This window comes from Thamnophis elegans, chromosome 1, assembly GCF_009769535.1.
Source record: "Thamnophis elegans isolate rThaEle1 chromosome 1, rThaEle1.pri, whole genome shotgun sequence".
Taxonomy (NCBI): Eukaryota; Metazoa; Chordata; class Lepidosauria; order Squamata; family Colubridae; genus Thamnophis; species Thamnophis elegans.
Window position 1 is genome coordinate 151,702,881 of NC_045541.1, and position 14,720 is coordinate 151,717,600.

The window sequence follows — 14,720 nt, forward strand, 5'->3', positions numbered from 1 at the left end:
TGGGCTCCTCCAAAATCTAGTATCCTTAGCAAGTCTCCCCAATTAGAAGACATCAATTAGAGGGGACAGAGAAGGAAATTCCAGAGATAGCCATGCCCTGAACCATATAGGGTTTTATAACCAGCACCTAAAAGCTACTGGTAGACAGTGCAGCTCCTGCAGTAGTAATGTTTCTAATAGGTTAACCTAGATGTACCCAACATTACATAGACTGTTGGATCAGCCAAAGGCTCTGCATAGTCTTCAAGAGTAGCTTCAGGGGTGGGCTGCTGGGTGTTCGCAGGGGTTTGGGAGAACCTTTAGCTAAGAGTCTGTGCAGTTTGGAGAACCCCCAAATCCCACTCCTGGCTGGCTCCGCCCACCATGCTCCTCCCCTCCCAGGAGTCATTTTGGATGCAGGTAAGTTCAGGGCATGTACGGAGGCTCAGGGAGGACTACCGAAAGTTTAACAAGGCCAGAAATGGGCCTGTTTCCAGTCTCCAGCGGTCCTCTGTAGCCTGGGGAAGCTGTTTTCGCCCTCCTGGAGGCTCAAGAAAAACCTCCGGAGCCCTGGGAGGGCAAAAACGCCCCCACCCACCATGGTACAGGAGATCAACTAGGCTACACCCATGGCCATGCCTATTCAGCAACTGGGCAGAGAACCCCTTGCTAAAATTTTTGAAGCCTACCCTGGATAGCTGGTATGGATTCCTTTCCCTTATGCAGTGACTTTCACGTCTAATGATGTTCTAGAAATGGCACAGGTCAGCCAAGAATTTAGCACAACTGCTTGTCAAGAGTTTCAGAAAACTCTTAATCTGCTTTTTTGAAACCAGTAAGACCCATTCAATGCCTATGGTATCAAATAGGTTCCTCCTTTCATCAGAGATTGGTGATGTCAGTTATTAGTAAACAGAAAGTGATCCCCAGAATTCCAACACTAGACTAATCCAGTAACATGCTCAAGAAGCTTGTATAGGGATGAACCCTAGCTTATCCCTAAAACCAACATCATAAACCATGTTTTAAATACAATTTATAAGAAACAATGCTTCTAATCAACTGCAAAGTAAATCTTTTCAAATTGCTTTGCACAGTGAGATAGATGGCATATACATTTAATAAATAAATAAACCCAATGAGAACTTATTTAAAGGAAGGCTGGATTCACTCATGGTTTGTTTTTATCAGACTTAGAATAAGCATAGTGGTTTGATTCATGGCTTCAAGGCCAGAAATTATTGAAACCTAGTTTGTATGTTTTATTTCATGTCGATGGAAGTGTTAACTATAAACATAGTTTATAAATTGTAATGGCTGGCTTCACACATCAAGTGTCCTTTTGCTTGGTCATACAATGTTAGGATGGAAATCCTAACGTAAATCCATGTTAGAATGGATTTTAAAACTAATGCAAATGGCAAACCTTTCTCCCAACGAAGTTAAATGAAGGGTTAATATTTTGCTTGCTGCTGGCTAAGGATACAGTATATGCCCATTTCTCAAGTTCTACTGGTGTATAAAATAGGCCTCTGTATCTCATAGTTATCTGGTCTCTTACAGTAAAAAGCAATCACACCAAAAAGGATCAGCAACTTTCATAGAGGTTCATACAACATCAGTAACTCAATCCCTGTAGGAAGAGCCAACTGTTTAATAAGCTCCCCAAGGTCAGCATGTTCAGAGCTATATAGATTTCGGAGGAGACGCTATTCCAATTATCAGCTGCAGATACAAAGAAGGCACACCTCCTGGTCCCATAGAATGACATTGCTTTATTGATGGGATCTTGGCATGGCAACCCTGTTCAATTTTATAGGTCAGCCAGAAACAATTAGAGAAGGGCAATCTCACAAATACAGAAACCCCCTTAAGGTTTGTATATCTTCACTAAACTAACTAATCAGCTCTTTCAGACTGAAAATTCTACTTTTGTAGTTGTAAGAAACGGAAACATTAGCCCGCATGATGGACCAGTGGGTGAGGCCGCATTTGGAATGCTGGGCTCCAGATCTGCCTTTATACACTATTTTTTTTTTCTATCTGAATCTGGAGGATATTATTGTCACTATATGGGACACGAGTTCCCCTTGTGGGGTCATTTCCTCGTTTCTACTGATGCTAGATTGTGCACCATTTTTCCTTGAAATTGACCTCTTGAATCTTTTAAGAGCTACATGAAAAACACTGGGGACCTCCTTTTCTAACTTATGTTCCTTTTGTTTCTTTGGCTGTGTGCTGCTGTTTCCTGTTCAAGCAAAACCGGCTTGCACTATTGTTATTATTGCTGTTGTTCTGTTACCATATTAGTTTTAGTTTCTGTTGATTTTGTGGATTGCTGTTTGACAGGGCTTTCCTGCGCATGCCTGATGCTGCATTCCTGTGCCCTGTTCTTGCCTCTGGCAGCTGCTGAAAGCTGAGCACACCCACCCAACCTGCACCTGTGTGAGCATGCGGAGCAAGTGAGTCAGATCATCCTTTGCTGCCTGTTCTGGCCCAGCCCCGCCTAACTGCTCAGGCAGCAGACTAGTGTTTACCTTGGACATAGAGGAATGTCCCTTGCAGCGCGGCTCCCTTCTTGTTGCAGCTTTTAACTGGAGCATCTGAGTTGGCTGATTCATTCCTAGTTAATAGTTAAGTTGCTTTTTTTAAAAAAAGTTCTCTTATTACTTATTGTTTAACTAGAAGTCACAGAGGGTCAGCATAAACTGTAGCTGTGCTTTGCAGAGCAAGACCCCGTCTATACCTCTGCGGCGTTTGTTCAGATCAGCAGTCAGGATATAGGAGTCTTGCTCGTAGCCAAATTCATGCAGAGATTTGTCTTTTCAGTCAATTTCAGTAATAATAATAGTAGTAGCCCTAGGGTTTGAGACACGAACTCTGCGAAAAAATTGGCACCCTTGTTAGATGTCTGTATAATGTTGAAATCCAATATAATTGAGAGTAAGATGACTGAGCAAACAAATAGGAAACATGTTGCAAATGTACAGTTTATAGGGAAGTAGTTTTAGGAAAAAGTACTGAATAAGTTAAACTGCCTTTACTTGCTTAGATTACAGTTTTAAAATTCTTACATATAAACTCATTGGTTATAAATAATCCCACTTGCATGATTATTTTTTTAAAAAACCCCAAACCTATAGTAACAATTTCTTTGTGTATTCTATTCCGTTTTATCAAAAGACTACAAGCTAATTATTTAGGAAATAATGACTTGCATATTATTTCCAAACTATCATTCTGGTTACTTCCCAATTTTGTATTTATCAGGTTGAAAGTGACAGCTATTGTCCAAAAGAGAGATTGGCAATTGTTCACTGGTGTCAACTCAGCCACCTCACTATAGATAACATCGGTAGGACACTCAAAATATTTCTTTCAAAAATGTAAAACATTCTGGAAAACTGAAATGATTGTATTGCTTTTTCTGTCCAATAAATGAGATGCCATGATATTGGCAGGGCAGTTGTTCCAGCTGTCAAAGATTATTAATCAAGCACATACAGGTAGCTCTAGTAATATCTACTTATCATTTAGGCTCTTTTTAACTTATTACCTATAACAGTGTTTCCCACTTTGACATTATCCAGATGGCCAGGACTATAACATTACTGAATACCAAAACAGTTATAATCCCATATATCTGGAAAATATTGGGATGGGGAAGACTGGAGTTTAAAAGAATTAAATGCCTATTTCTTCAACTAATACTTCAGAATGAGATAGAGATAGATAGACAGATAGTCAGTCAGAGAGTTGAAATCTGCACAGGATCTTAGCTGTTCCTAGCCCTGCACTCTTTTGTACAGAGAGCTCTGATGTTGTTGCTGGGATCAGTTAGATTCATTCTCCCAGTTTAGGGGTCACAGCCCCAAGTGCTCCTACCACCACTGGTAGCACCTTGGTATTTATTTCTACATTCTCTCCATTTCCTTTTTCAGGTCCTCTTACTCAAGCTTGTCATATTCCTTCTTCCTGATGTTACTGTCACTTGGCACTGGTACACCTGTCATCACTGCTGTCTTTTGGTCCTTGACTGCTACCACAGCATCTGATTGATTGGCTAGTATCTGCCTGTCTTTCTGGATCTGGAAGTCCCACAGAATGTTAGCTTTCTTATTCTTCTTATCTTTGGTGGGATCTCCCATCTGGACTTAGTATGGTCTCACACATATTCTCTGCAGATGTTCCTAAATACAATGCCATGTAAACATGGACATGAACGAAAGAAATGAATACAAATAAATGGGGACGGTAGGACAGGGAGGGTGCGCTTATGCATGCCCCCTTTACGGACCTCTTAGGAATAGGGTGAGGTCCACGGTAGACAGTTTAAGGTTGAAGCTCTGAGGGTACACAGGTAGAGCATTCCAGGCAATGACCACTCTGTTGCTGAAGTCATATTCTCTGCAATCGAGTTTGAAACAGTTTACTTAGAGTTTGTATCAATTGTTTGCCCATGTATTATTGAGGTTGAAGCTGAAGAAGTCATTGACAGGTAAGATGTTGTAACTGACAATTTTGTGTACTGTGCTTAGATAATACCACACGTGGCGCAGTTCCAGATTGTCCAACCCCAAAATTTCAAGCCTGGTGGTATAGAAAATTATATTGTGAGTAGAGGAGTGGAGTACTCTTCTTGTGAAGTACCTCTGGACCTGCTCAATTGTAATAATGTCTGATATACAGTGTGGATTCCAGGCAGACGAGCTGTATTCAAGAATTGGTCCAGCAAAGATTTTGTATGCCCTAGTTAGCAATACAGTGTTACAGGAGTTTCACAAAATTAGGTTAACATCTCTAAATGCCTTTTTGGCAATGCTGTTACAGTGGGCTTTGGGGCTTAGATTGTTTGAGATGAGTACTCCTAGGTCCTTGAAAGAGTGAGGGTTGTCTATGAGGTAGTTTCCACCCAGCTTGTATTTGGTGTTCTGATTTTTATTGCCAATGTGTAGGAAAGAGCATTTTATTAGTCTCACTGCTTGATCTTCCTTTTATGTTTGCTGTTGCCTCAGGCATTCTCTCAGCAGCTCATCTTTAGGTGCCTGATATATTCTTAGATACTCTGATTTTCATCAAGGATAGCTACTTTGACACTCACCAGTCCTTGACCGCCTTCCAGTTACTGTACAGTCTTTGAGTGTTGGACTTGAGGTGGAAACTTCTATACATTGTGAGCAGTGGTGGGTTCCGGATCCTGTTCCAACTGGTACGGTTGGAACGGGCCCGGCGTCATCCACATGGACGCGTGCAGCGTGTGCGCATACATGCACAGTGCACGCATGCGTCTTACAGCTTCCATGAGCCTCTGCGACGCTCCAGCTATTCAGCATAGCGTAGCACAGGCACTGTATGCACCGTGCATGGAAGCGCCGAAGACCTAAAAGACCGGTGAGCTCGGGCGGGTGGTTGGGCCCTCTGGTGCACTGTACCAGAACGGTATCCAGTGCTAAGTGGCAGGCTCTGGTACGCCCGTATCGAGACGTACCGCCTGCAACCCACCACTGATTGTGAGCTTCCAGGTCTTCACATCAGCAGCTTCCATGTCTTTCTTTGGCCAGCTCACTATGCCTCTACATATGTATGACTGGCAGGGTGTATGTTGATGGCATGGATCTTGTTCTTCCAATTGAGCTGGCTCTTTAGAACTTGCCTGATCCTTTGGTGATACATGGATGTTGTTATCTTACTTGTCTCTTCATTGTAGTTCCCATGTGACTGTGATACCAAGATACTTTTAACTGGTAAGCATGTCTGCTATGTGACCCTCTGGTGATTCCATCCCATAAGCCTTAATTACTTTGGCGTATGCTACACTTGATAGCCACTTGTGTGAGCTGTTTTGAGTTGACTCCCAGTATTGTCTTCTACTGTCACACTGAGTTTTTGAGGAAGATTCTTAGTATCCTGTTGACTTTGTATAGCCCCAGACATTTATAGAGCCATCTGTATGGCACTGAGTCATAGACTTTCCTGTAGTCTATCCAGGCTGTGTTTAGACCTTGGCTCTTGGCCAACTGCTGTATCTATGCAAGTAGCGTTTTGAGCCTCTGATGCTGTTCGCAATGCTCTTCTGAGCTGTGATAATATACTGGCCCATATAGTCCTGTAATGCCTGATAGGACTTCCATGTTCTGGAGGCAAATTATTTGCTCTTATTGCTCTTGTCTTTCATAAGCAACATTGTCCTTCCTTGTGTTAGCCAGTCTAGGCGGAAACCTGCTGCTAGCAGCTGATTAATCTGCACTGGTGGTTTTACGCACTTCTGTTAGTTTCTTTAGCCAGTAGGTGTTAGTCACATCCAGACCAGTTGTCCAGCTCTTCCTGTTCTTGACTTGCTGCTGGATGTCTGCTGCTGTGATAGTGACTGATTCCTGTCCTGGGAGATTACTCTCAAATCCTGCCGCCACTTTGCACTGGTATTCCGCGTCTTCTCTTTTTCCCATATGTTCTTCCAACACTATTCACTTTCTACTATGGGGGCTTTGTTGTTACTGTTGGGAATGTACCTTAGGTGGTTCTTGGAGGACAGGGAATTTATCTTCTTGGCCTCTGCTTCTCTAGCGTATCTCCTTATCCTGGTAACCAGTGCCGTGAGCCTTTGTTCATAGCTACAATGGACTTGTATTTCTTTTTCAGTAGCCAAGTCTTATCTCTAATCATCACACCTTTTTGTAATTCACCATTTGATTAACCTCCTTTTGAGTTGCCTTGATCTTAGCCTCTAATCTTATTTTCCAGGGAGTGGGGGTTATGTACTGCTGTTCTTCTTGATCATATAGCCAAGCATATCCCAGATTATAGTGGCTGTAATGTGTACCAGTTCATTGGTTTGAGTTATCATGGTAGTAGGGACTGTTATGAGGACTCTACTGGCATCTTCTAGCATACCAACTGAAGGTTCATCTCTACTGAGCCTACTTATCAGATTGTCCTGATTCTTCGACAACAGATATGGACCTTGTTAATTGAGGCAATGTCTGAACTGGCACGACTCTCCTAGTTCATGTCATTCTCATATTTTTGACGTAGGCAGGTGAAGCATTAGGCATTCTTTGTTCTAAGGACCCCTACTGGTAAGGTGGGTACCAGCAAGATTTGAACTGGTCTCCCACATCAAAGGTAGTGTCCTACCATTAAGTTACATAGCCAGATTATATGGAGATATGAGTAACATATTAATATTTACAGGTTTTCCTGGCTTATCTTCTATAAACTTTATAAATAATATTTTCTCCAGCAGTTGATGTTTCCAGACCTTATGGGAAATTCAGCATAGCACATACTGCAAGAATTTAATCATGATATGACTAAACTCATGTTTCACTGGGGCAAGTTCATTTTAAGGTTCATTTGTCAGACCAAAGGGAATATGGCAAAAATCACACTTTATCTGGCTATTAGTAACACCTGCATCTCCATAGATAAAAGTCAGTCAAGGAATAATTCCCCAACTCATGCCTGGACCTGTAGGAGAGGTCCAGCCGAATCACACACCAATTCCACATAGAAATACAAACTGCATTGCTTGGAAAATTTTTATTTATTCAGGTTATAATTACCTCCAGGTAGGTTGTTACATTTTTCAACACTTTTTCAAGATTAGAAGATGGAAAAGAAAGGTAAAACTCTGTGTCAACCATGTGAGTAAGTTCAGCTTTTCATGTGGCTATTGAGCAGCATAGCAAGTGTAATAATAATAAAAAAGTGAACACAAGCATCTCAATGCCTTCCCAATGCAGTGCCAGGCTCCTACTACTATGCATTCAAGAAAGATGATCCAGGGCATAATAAAATTTACTCTGATTGTATTACTCCCTCCTTCTATTTATTTGTTTTTAATGTAACGTATACATCAAGACTATATTTGTTCAGCCGAGACGTCAGAGTGGATTGGATGTAAGGTCCATCCTGCCTGAAAAACCTCGTCCCAAGAATGGCCAAACAGAGGCTAGATATACATTTTCAAAGACATGTATGGATTCCTTCAAAAGTGATTTTGTCAATGCTTCCTCCAAAATTATCAGGCTTTGAACGAATATCAGGCTTTGAAAGAATTGATGTTGGATTAGCTTTGTTATTGTATCCATTATAAAAATCATTACAAACAACATCAATCTGCTGTAACTAGATGCAACATTATATCTTTTAACTTACATTTCCAAAAACGACTTCAATGCTTAGAGCAATGATGTTAAACAGTTTATCAAAAAATGATGTTAAATAGTTTACTTATACATTGGAATATCAGTAATAAAATTTGCTTTGATCTTGGTACTTACAAAATAATTAAAGTATTGAATTACATGTTAGACTTCAGTCACTGGCACATGTACAGATTTTCAAAAGGGTGCCGAAGAATCACTCAAAGGCAATCTGGAAGACAATTTAAATGTAAATGCCCAGAAACTGAATTCTTTTCAAATAATTCCTAAGTAAACAGTGCTCAAAACGAATTGTTGCATTTAATACAAGAAAATATCCTCTAGATAGGCCTTGCAAATCCCTCACAGTTTAATAAAAATAAATGGAATAAATCCCAGTGGAAGATAGAGAAAAGGACATGTAAGCAGGAAAAAAATAATTTCCGAATAAGCCCATTTTGCTACTTTGCTGTGCTTGGTTTCGACCCAGATCATGCTTGACCAACAGGCACAGAATATTGTCTGGAGTTACAAGGGCAATAATTTTCTGTTAAAGCCCAAAAAAGTGTTTTGTCATTTAAAAGTAATGCAAAAGCACTTTTTTCTCCATTTCCTTACAATTATATCCTAGACTTCACCTTTGGGCTTTCTGGTGAGTCCCAAAGTACTACAAACATGAAATAATGATTGGGTTCATGTATATACTAAACCAGGGGTGTCAAATTCATGTCATCATGGTGGCATCATGTGACTTTTCGTGACTTTCCCTCCATCGCTGCGTGTGGCCAGCGTGTGATGCATCCAGGCCACAGGCTGCGGGTTTGACAGCCCTGTATTAAACCATAAACCATGCTTGGCAAACTACAAGGCAGTCAAAAACCCAGAGCCAGAAACTGATGTGTGAATCAGATTGATCTGTATTCTATATTCCTAAAAACATCTTAGCAGGAAACATGCCCTGCTGAAATTAGCAGGGCTGGGAATTAATTATCTTATTCATTTTGCTGTTCCCTTAACGATAACAGTAGTTTTGCTGGATCTGTCCAGCAGCATCTTGCTTCAATCCAGTTTAATAGCAAATATAGTTTAATGAAATGTATAAGTCCTGAAACAGTTTAGCCATCAGATTAAGGGATAAAAATCTATAAAGGGAATTCTATATGCACCACCTTGAGAATCATCAGGATATAAAACTTGAATAAATGAATGAGTGAATACTTTTGATGAACTTCAACAAATCCATTTGACTTTTTGAACCATCTTGACGAAAAGTGCATCACTCCCCAAAGAAACTTTATGATAAAAAAGTATGGATCTGCATAGAATTTATAAAGGCTGATGGAAATGTACAGATACGGATATGGAAATATCACAATTTAAATGAGCAGATTGAGACTCAGCAGATGGAAACACTTAGCACCCTAGCACTTCCTGGATCTTGGAAGCAAAGCAGTCAAAATGGTTAGTACTTGCGTGGGTAATCAATTGATTATTCATTTCCCAGCAAGCTATTTGCTTGATTGGGAAATTGAACATATCTGAAAGGAAGGCAATGGCAAACTGGGAACCCTGCCAAAAGACCAGCCTGGTCATCAAGAGTCCCCATAGTCACTGTGACCTTGTGACATATATGCCTGTCACAAGTGATTAACGTCAAGGCTCTGTTCTTTCTGATATTTTTTGATTTTTGAATTTAATTTGGTTTGGATTGCCCTTCAAACAGCGAGCACTTCAAACAGGATTATTCTCTGCAAGATAGGATGCATTGCCAACCCAAACAAAAGAGATCACATAAGGTTTTGTGATGAAGTTCAGGGCTGATAATTTTATTCTGAAAGGTTAAAAAAAGGCTATTTTTCTTGTATCATGTTATTTTATTCTCATTTTTAAAGATGTTAGATTTGGGATTCACCATTTCCCTACAATGCCCCAATATAGGAAAGCATAGCAGGGAAAAAATGAATGGTACCCTCACCCATGAATTCTGCTCCTACTGATGAGTATTTATTGCTAGAAGACTTAAATGACTCACAATAGGATGCCAGCTGATGCCAGTCTGGCTCATCAAAAGAGAGTTATCACCTCAGAGAGTGTTTAGGCCAGTGGTGAAATTCATTTTTTTTACTAGCAGTTCTGTGGTGTGGTTTGGTGGGTGTGGTAGGGGAAGGATACTGCAAAATCCCCATTCCCTCCCCATTCCTGGGGAAAGGATCTTGCAAAATCTCCATTCCCACCCCACTCTGGGGCCAGCCAGAGGTGGTATCTGCTGCTTCTCCAAACTACTCAAAATTCCCACTAACGGTTCTCCAGAACCTGTCAGAACCTGCTGAATTTCCCTCTTGGTTTAGGCCACTTCTGGTGCTGAGACCTGGAAGCAAAGTTGAGGTTTTGCACAAGTAAAACCTTTTGTCAGGAAATTATTAGTATTGCCAGTTCTTTATAGACTTTGAAGGCATTTACTGTTTATAAAGTATTTTAAGGGTTTTATTACATTTCCATTCTTAAATTATTAACTTATTAAAATTTGTGGTTGTTAGCTGCGAAGTCATGTCCGACCCATTGTAACCCCAAGGACAACATTCCTCCAGGCCTTCCTGTCCTCTACCATCCTCTGGAGTCCATTTAAGCTCATGCCTCCTGCTTCGGTGACTCTATCCAGCCACCTCATTCTCTGACGCCCTCTTCTTCTTTTGCCCTCAATCTTTGCCAGCATTAGGTTCTTCTCCAGTGAATCCTTCCTTCTCATTAGGTGGCCAAAGTATTTGAGTTTCATCTTCAGGATCTGGCCTTCTAAAGAACAGTCAGGGTTGATCTCCTCTAGGACTGATCAGTTTAGTCACCTTGCAGTCCAAGGGACTTGCAGGAGTCTTCTCCAGCACCATAGTACAAAGGCCTCAATTCTTTGACGCTCAGCCTTTCTTATGGTCCAAATTTCACAGCCCTACATTGCAACTGGGAAAACTTAAAAAATTAGTTAAACCTTTTTCATTATATGCTTGTTTGATCCTACCTTAATTATTTCTCTGATGTCGGCTATATGCAGTATATGAAAAAAATCACTTACATTTATGTTTCCTGGAAACAGCAAGAAAGAACTATATACCATGGTTGAATGTCTCTCATGGGGCCAAAACAAGCAGTGACTGAGTCTTAAAAAGAGAAACTTCCATGTGAAGCTTTAAATGTTGCTTCAGTTAATACTGACATTTAAAATGGATTCTGAATATCAGTTTTTCTCCACCTTAATCCCTTATTTAGTAAAGAGGGTTTTTTTTTGCCTCTTCCTGTTTTTGTGAGGTAAGGTTTTAAAGACATCTTCCTTTAGGGCTTACATTAAATTTTTCCAAACCTCTGAATAGCAAAAACAAAAACATGACTTACCTTCTGCAATCTTTTCCAAAGGGATTCAGAGGTCATTAGTAGCCTTGGGACTTTCAGCTGCCCATCCTTGCCCTCATTAGGTCTTGTCCCCAAATCTTGAATAAGAACAGGGGTAGATTGCTGACGTCATTACTGCCGGTTCGCAACCCATGCGCAACGTGCATGTATGTCACCAAAATCCAAAATGGCAGTGGCCAAGCGGTAGTGTGGGAACCGGTTTGGGGGCATGACAGGCATGGGTCGCTGCTAGTTCTGCGACGACCCAGGCCTGAATTCCACTACCTGTTCGGCCGAACCGGGCCAAACTGGCAGCAACCCACCTCTAATTAAGATCCTTCTGATAGCTTTAGAAAGTTACATCTTGAATTCTGTACTGCATCCTTGATATTTTTTCTGACTGCTATGCACTGAACCATAGCTTTTGTTTATGTATTTATTAAACATATTTCCATACTGCTGAGAGTTTTTTGATTGCAGATTCACACAAAATAAACACATAAATATTGTGTCCTAGTTACTGTAACTTTTATGTGAATTCATCGTTTTAGTTTTTATGTATCTTCGACAGCTTATCTTCTCTCTTTAAAAAAAAGATTAAAAAAAAAACACAAGAAAGATCTTACTACTTTCAGAATGACAGATGTTTCTTTTTGTCCTTGAGGGAAATAGAGGAAATGTGAGATTGCTTTGTAGTTATTCATTTGCTCCTGAATGACAAGGTTGACTACTAGTCATGTCCTTTTTTTATTATTCTTTTGTTTGAACAGGAGTTGCACCTGAGTGCAACTGAAAGCACTGGATAATGAAACATTTTTTCCTTTTTAATTTTAGCAGTAGCATAATTAAAAACGGAAAGCTGTCTCCTCTTCCTCCAATAGATAGATGAATAGATATATTTGGCAACTTTTAAAAATTAGATCATCAAAAATTAGATTATAGATCATAATGGATGATTATACCATATGCAACATAACAGGGAAGGATCTAGATTTTCTGGTAGGGAATGGAGGAGGTGTTATTTCCTCCACCAGTGACACAATTCCCCATTAAATTCTGTGAATGAAACTTGCAACTATTTATATAATTTGTGTGAGGTTTTCTGCAAATAGAAATTTTATTAGGGAAGTCTAACATATGGGGGGAAAAAGTTGTACTTAAAGGTTGGGGCATGTTTGGTGGAGAAATTGTCACCTTTGGTAAGTGGGCAACTATATACATTTGATAAATAAGTAAGCCAGAAAGTGGACATGAAAGAGGAGGAAAGAATAAAGCAAGACATAGGTAAGGAATACTGATAAACTGCTACCTGGAGGAAAATTCAGCAGGATGTAAAAATACAGAATAATATGCATCTCAGACATCCAATTCTCATGTGACAGAGCTAATTGAGAGGCAGCTGACATAATTCTGGCGATATTTGATCAATATACCCCTTGCAAGATTTAGTACTTATTGCCGATTGAACTGGCGTATTGGACTGGAAACAGGCAGTGAAGTCCAAACTGAACATTTAGTAGAAACATCCTTGCCTGAATACAATAGAATAACAGAGTTGGAAGGGACCTTGGAGGTCTTCTAGTCCAATCCCCTGCTTAGGTGGGTAACCCTACATAACTTCAGACAAATGGTTATCCAACATCATAAAGACTTCCAGTGTTGGAGCATTCACAACTTCTGGAGGCAAGTTGTCCCATTGATTAATTGAATATTCATAGCTGATTTGATCCTTCAGATTGGAGTCAAAAATATAAACTGGGTTTGGCATAATTTGATAGGCTGGTGGGAGTCAAAATTGGTGCGATGTGGTTTGGGAATCATAATCCAAGCCCTGTTCTTATTATATCCACGTCATATGCAGAGGTGAGGCTTGGATTGTGATGCTACAACCTTCTTGTCTGTTTGGACTTCCATCTTATGGATGGTAGTGTCTTGATCAGGGGGAAACTAATACTGCAGGGCAAAATTACACAGCAATGAATTGAAGCAATAGCAATAGCTACATTTAGTTTTCTAGGGATGATAGGTTTGGGCAGATTCAAAGAGGGATGAGCACATAGTGGGTCTGCTGCTCTAATGGCCCTGCTGAGAAGGAAGATCCAGTTATTAGTTTTGATCTAGCAATCTGTGACCTCCATTTTACACTAGCTTACTGCTAGCAACAGATGTCTACTTCCAAGCTCTCACCCTCCTGTCTTTTTAGATACTAGCTCTGCTTTAGCACTTTTGCTTAGCACTTATTCAACTGCCAACTGCTAACTTATTTTGACCAGCAAACTCAGCATGTGGAGTGCTGTAGAGTGTTTTGCATGCTGTGTGTGCCATTTGTCTTCAAGGGGCATTCGACAAGGGATCAAAAAAGTGATGATGGCAGTCACGATTTCAAGGTTGTGACAGCCATCTTGACTTTTTAAAAACTCCCCTCTGTAGACACCCTTGGCCTTTCCCATTCTGTCAATGGCTTCACCCCTTGTTTACCCATTTTAACATAAAGATAAATATTTGATTGACAAGAAAGAAGTAACATCTTCACATTCCTTATTTGTATACAAAATCCATTATCATAGATTATTATGACTGATATGTTGTTTTTAAAGAGAAGATGCTTGAATCCATAGAGGACAGATCCTTTCATTTAACTGGCCAGTTCTTACATAAATATACATAATTTTGTTTTCCTGTAATTTAAAGATTGGCAGTTGAATGTATGAATTGACAGATGCTGCATTTGTTGGCAGCAATATGCTGACTCTGTAAAGTGCTTAAGGAGGGCTGTAAAGCACTGTTAAGTGATATATAAACCCACCAATATGTACATTCTCTTGAGGTCTGATGGTGCCTTCCCAAGTGCAAGAGGTAAGAGGATGGGAGTTCAAAGGCACTTATTTCTCTGTTGAATCTCCCAGACTGTGGATGGCCTCCCTGTGAAGCATGCTCACTGCTGAACTGGTACAAAATTCCTTAAAGACTGGGATGGGCCCAAGCTTTTCAAGAGGTAACTGGACTTTCTTTGTTTTTTTTCCTTGAAGAAGTGACTGCAAGGAATATAAACCCTTTCATACCCCACCATTCAGTCAGAACTGAAGATGTTACTTGAATGAGAAATGAAACATCTTCAAGGAAGAAAATAAAGGAAGTCCAGTTTCACTTTGAAAAGCTCCATAGACACTTAAGACTGAGAAATCTTGGGAAGGCGTTTGGGGAATGATGTGGTCAGTG